The 5,892-nt window shown below is 40.2% G+C and overlaps 1 pseudogene; it reads right to left on the reverse strand.

The window, feature by feature from the left end:
- Positions 1-5,050: 5,050 nt before the first annotated feature.
- LOC102867512 lies at positions 5,051-5,502 on the reverse strand (annotated as a pseudogene).
- Positions 5,503-5,892: the final 390 nt, after the last annotated feature.

Genomic DNA, 5,892 nt, shown 5'->3' on the forward strand with positions numbered 1-5,892 from the left:
ACCCATTATTATCAATGCATCTTGATTGCATGTTTAGGTTGTTTATTTTTCATTTCAGTGAACATCTACAGAGATTTTGGAATTCTATTCATTCGTTGTTGCACCCTTCTCCCCGCACAAACCCCTCCCCCCTGTACTATCTAGTCAGTCCTTTACTATATCTTACTTTTCCTTTTACCTCACTTATCTCTTTGTTAAAAATTGGAGTTTCTTTGAGGAAAAAGAAATTCTGCCTCAAAATAAGTTTCAGCCTGTTACTTGACTCATAGACATCATACTTGGTGGCTCCACTATCCTGTGACCTAATTTCTGGAGAGAAATATAAACTTAAATGTGCATGTAAATATATGTCATGCATTGAGCTGAGTTCCAAAAACACTGTGTCAATAAGGCTAGGCCATGATTCTCAGTAGTTTGTCAGTTCTGTCATTATGCATTTGGCAGCTATGTAGTAATGTGATCATTCCCAAAGCAACACTCTTATGAAGGTCACAGTCCTGATCTGATATAAGTAGAGTCTCCTTGGGTATAATCTATCTCATCTTTTATCTTACAAGAAATAAAAGGAGTTAGATACTGACAGAGAATAGGATTCTTTACCACTAAAAAAGAAGAACTTGGAACAGAACACACCATTTGGATCTGGTGTCCTTGTGCTGAGGAACTGGTAGCCCAAAAGGGAGACTGATGATAAGGATTTTACTTCAGAACCAAGAGAGAGGGAAAGATCTCCCTGCTTGGTACCCTGAAATGAGACTTCAAAGAACTGGGCAGTGTTGTATCCTTCATCAACACCTAAGAGCTAACTGAAAGAGAATAAATATCTATTTGCCAAAACAATCCACTTGTAGTATTTCTGTTGTAGTAGCAAGACATAACTAAGATAGTGTATGTGTAAGAGTAAATAGAAATATATCTGTCATTGGTGTATTTCTCTGGCAAAGCATGACTTATATTCTGGCCTCAATCAAAGTATTGGCAGGGCTGTATTCTTCCAGTATTCCACAGGAGGAGAATTTGTTTTCTAGCCTTTTTTAGTTTCTATTGCCTTGAGGGGTGTAGGGGGAACACAGACTACCAGCTGAAAGGTTGGCAGTTCTAATCCACTCAGAAGTACTCTGTAAGAAGGGCTTAGTGATATGCTTCTGATATGATTCAATACTCTATGGAACAATGTAAGCAATACTCTGTGGCAGATGAGAAAAACTGTCTGTCACAATTTGCACTTGCAATATAGCAAAGAAGTCTAACGTATTCTGGTATTCTCAGCGAGACAAGCGTTATATAGACTTAAACAGCCTTTGAGGGAAACACCAACAACAACCACACCCTAAAACAATAAAAAATCTCTGTGGGAACAATTTTATTCTTCATCTGTGGGGTCACCATGAGTTCAAATCAATTGAAGGGCAACTACAACAAGTTGTTTGCATCCCTTTAATTATGGCCCATTATCTATCTTTAGAGCTAACAACTGCATCATACTAATCTCTGCTTCTATCTTTACATCTCCCTCTCCTCATACTTCTCTCCTTCTTATTAAGGCTAAGGATTTTGTTGTTATTGTTATTGTTGTTGTACTGAGTCCCTAGATAACTTTCCAATTTTGAGGCCCTTTATTGAATCGGATGTACAAATCCCATTTTATATTATAATAAAAAGTTCCAAGAAGGGGACCATTATTCTGTCTGATGAGTTTGTACAGTGACTGCACCATGGACTGGAGCAGAGAGGAATTTGTAAAACTGGCATAGGGTCAAGCCAGGTCAGGTTTCATACTGTTGTACATATGGTCAATAATTAAGTCTGACTCTATGGCACCTAACAACACCAACAACAATAACAATTATTCTGGTGATGCTTCAGTGGCAGAATGCTTGCTTTCCAGGTCAGAAAATCAGATCCCATCCGATGTGCTTTATGCACCTGTTGGTCAAAGATCCTTTGCTTGTTGCTGTGATATTGAACCAATTTCAGTGATGCTTCCAGGCTACAACATTAAGAAAAAAAGTCAGGTATTCTCCTACAATTAAAAGCCTTGGAAGCCCTGGTGGCCTAATGCAAAGACACTGTGCCACAATCCAGAAGGCATGTGTTCCAAATCTACCAGCTGCTCTCAGGAGAAGAATGGGCAAACTCCCCTTGTGTGAACTGCCTCGGAAACCTACCAGAGGGTCGACTGTGAGTTGGTTCCAACTGGATGGCACATAAGAACAAAGGATCACAAGGGTCTGATCAATAACCATGTGGGGATGCCACCGGACTATAATTAACTGCCAAAAGAACAACAGATGTATCTTGGTGAATGCACAACCAAGGTTCTCCTTAGAGACAAGGATGATGAAACTTCATCTCACATATTTTGGATATGTTGTCAGAAGGGGCCACCATTGCAGAAAGACTTCATGCTGGAAAAAGTGGAGGATCCAAGAAGAGCAAGGTTCTCAATAAGATAGGTTGATGCTGCAGAACTAAGAAAGGATAACATCAATGAATGAGACCTCCTTTTAAAGGTTAAGTCTCTGTGTGCATCAGAAACTTTTACCAACATGGTGAAAAGAAAACCTACTGACGGGGGAAAAAATGTTGACAAAGCCATCTCAGACAAGGGTGTCATAACAAAAGTTTACATAATCCTGTAGGGCATCCACAAGAAAAAGACTAATAACTCAATTACAAAAATTGACAAAAGACATGGAAAGATTTTTCACAGAGGAAGACGACCAACAGAAACATGAACAGATGCTCAAAATCACTGGCAATAAAAGAGATGCAAATCAAAAGCACAATGAGGTAATATCTACCCCAACGTTGTTGTTAGGTGCCAATAAGTTAAGTACAATCCATAGAGACCCTATGAACAACAAATCTGAATCCTATCCTATCCTGTGCCATCCTCAGACTTCCTGACACACTAGAGCCCATTGCAGCAGTGACTGTGTCAATCAACCTGGTCAAGGGTCTTCCTCTCCTTAGTCGACAACCTTGCCTTGCATCATGTCCCTCTTCAAGGAATAGGCCCTCCTAGCAACATGCCCCAAGTATATGAACCAAAGACTCATCATTCTTGCCTCCAAAGAACTCTCTGGTTGCACCCTTTCCAAGGGTGTTTGTCCTTTTAGCCATCCATGGGATATTCATTGCTCTTCTTCTACCCCACAGTTCAAAGGCATCAATTTTTCTTTTGTCACCCTTATTCATTGTCCAGCTCTCAGATGCATAGCAAGTGATCAGAAAAACCACGGCCTGTATCAGATGCACTTTAGTCCTCAAACTGACATTATTACTCCTTAATAATTTGAAGAGGTACCTAACCACAAACTTTCCCAATGCAGAAGTTGGACTCTATGAAGAGGAATGTGGCATCAGAATCAGAGGGAGACTCATGAATAGCCTGCACTATTCAGATTACACAACTTTGCTGAAAGTGAGTACTTGAAGCACTTGTTGCAGAGAATCAAAGAATACAGTCTTCAATATAGATTGCATCTCAATGTCCAGAAAACAAAGATTCTTACCACTGGACTGATAGGCAACATCATGATAGATGGAGAAAATATTGAAACTGTCAACAACTTCATCTTACTTGGATCTAATTAACACCTTTGGTATCAGCTGTCAGGAAATTAGGAGACATGTCCCACTAGGAAACTCTCACCCCAATAGCTGTGGCAAAGTTTAACAGGACAGCAAGCAATAAATGTTGCAGAGGATGTTGAGAGATTGGAACTCTCATACACTATTCATGGAACTGTGTTATGGTACAATCACGCTGGAAGGCAGTTTGGCGTTTCCTCAAAAGCTAAACATAGACATTCCATATGACTCAGCTTTTCCACTGTTTGAAATAAATCCTGAGGAAAATACAATTGAGATACAAATGGAGATTTGTACACCGATGTTCATAGCAGAGTTAGTTACAATAGCAAGAAAATGTAAACTGCCCAACTGTCCATAATCAATTAATGGATTGAGAAATTGTGGTATATTCACATGGTAGAACACCATACAGCACTCAGAAGCAATGATATTAAAAAAAAATACTATACAACATGAGAAAGTCTAGAGAGCATTATATTGAGTGAGCTAACTCAGTCTTATATGGACAAATATTGCATTAGACCATTTTTTGTAAAGATAAGAGGCTTACTAGTAAGATGTGTACCAAAGTCCAGAGAAGGAAAAGGAGAGTGGAGAGGGCCTGAAGGTAGGAAGATGGAGAAATCTCAAGTTTTCAGAGTTTAGTGGGCAGAGGTAGGAAGTGAAGGAATTAGTCAAGATCCAGTGGAGACCTAAAAATGTGGGGTAATGGTGGGCACAAATTAATGCTGTTTAATTTTATAAAACACAGTGTATGGGAATTATCATATGAAATAGAATGTAAATGGAGGAGTGCATGGAACACAACATACAAACAAAACAAAATGCATACAAATTTTGTATGCAAACTAATATGAAATAATTTTATTTTAAAAAAATAGGTAAATTGATGCACCAACAACTTTAACAATGGATTTGAGCCTATCCAAATTCATGAGGTTGGTGCAGGATAGAGCAAGTTTCAGCTGTATTGTTCATAGGATTGCTATGTGTCAAAGTCAACTCTATAGCAGCCGACAACATGATGTCAGTGGGAGAGCTTTTGTGGCATAGTCTGTAGGGAATTGTGCTAACAACTCGAGAGACACCTCTTTGGTGAATTGAGTGACCAGTGGCTGGCTCTACAAGAGAAAGATGGGCAATTTCCTTCCGTGTAATTTACAGCCTCTGAAAACCTGCTGAAGGGTCAGCTGTGAGTCAGTTTCCAACTCAGCAATGATCAAGTGAGTGAAGAGGTTAATGAGGCAAGATTAGAAGAAATAGTTTTGTAAAGATAATGATCAGCCTTATCTATTTAAGAAGCCTCCTCAGGAATGCAGTATGCATCAAATAAATGAACTCTGGCAAAAATCTAGATTGCTTTTTGTCTGATCTACATCTGTCTAGCTTGCAACCTTTTTTTTCCTTAAAAGGTGTATGAACTATTTATTAAGAGACAAGGCCTAGAGACTTATTTCTTCTTGGACACACTCACAGTATGACTCCGGTGGCCAGTGGTCTTACTGTACTGGGCTTGAACTCCAAGGCCCCAAAAGTAACGCAGCCATCTGTGGGCACAGATCTTCAGTCACTCCAGGTCTTCATGGAGCTTGTTGTGCAGACCATTGGCCAGAACCGGACTGCATTTCTCAACCTTCACATCTTATTTTATCTGTTCAAGAACCAGTCTGGAATCTTGTACTGGCGTGGATCCTGCATAAAGGTGATACACGCTCCACCTTCTCCTCAGTGAGTTCTCCTGCCCTCTTGGTCAATGTCCACTTTCCTCAACAGCACAGGAGCATATCTTCACCCTACACCCTTAATGGCTGTGATGACAAGGGTTATCTTCCCCTGCCCATCAATCTTAGTGTTGAGTACTCCCAAAACGTGCTGGAACTTCTCTGGGATCACTAGAGACATGGCGGCAGCGGCAACGGTGGTGTGTAGGCCTCCAGAGGAAACCTGGCTTGCAATCTTGACTTGAACCACAGACCAACTTTGGACTTCTCGATCTCCAAAACCTACTTTTTGATACCTTGCTCCCCAAAAATGACCCTTGTACTCATCAGCCTCCGAAGCCAGTGCCTCCAAAGCCAGGAGCCTGAGACTTTTCCTGCCTGTAGATGACTTGGGTCATTAGCCTCTGGAGAAGGCTATCTCTAGAAATATGCCATGAACTTAATTGTTTCCCCTAAAATGCATGTATATAATGATATAATGTGGCAGCTATGTAATGATCCCTCATGATCTCGTAAACCAAATAGCTTGTAGAAAGATAAAGGGTGGAACACAACATTCCTTAAGCTCATC

Source organism: Elephantulus edwardii, unplaced genomic scaffold (genome assembly GCF_000299155.1).
Source record: "Elephantulus edwardii isolate Elephantulus edwardi_28Jun2011 unplaced genomic scaffold, EleEdw1.0 scaffold00228, whole genome shotgun sequence".
In the NCBI taxonomy this organism is placed as follows: Eukaryota; Metazoa; Chordata; class Mammalia; order Macroscelidea; family Macroscelididae; genus Elephantulus; species Elephantulus edwardii.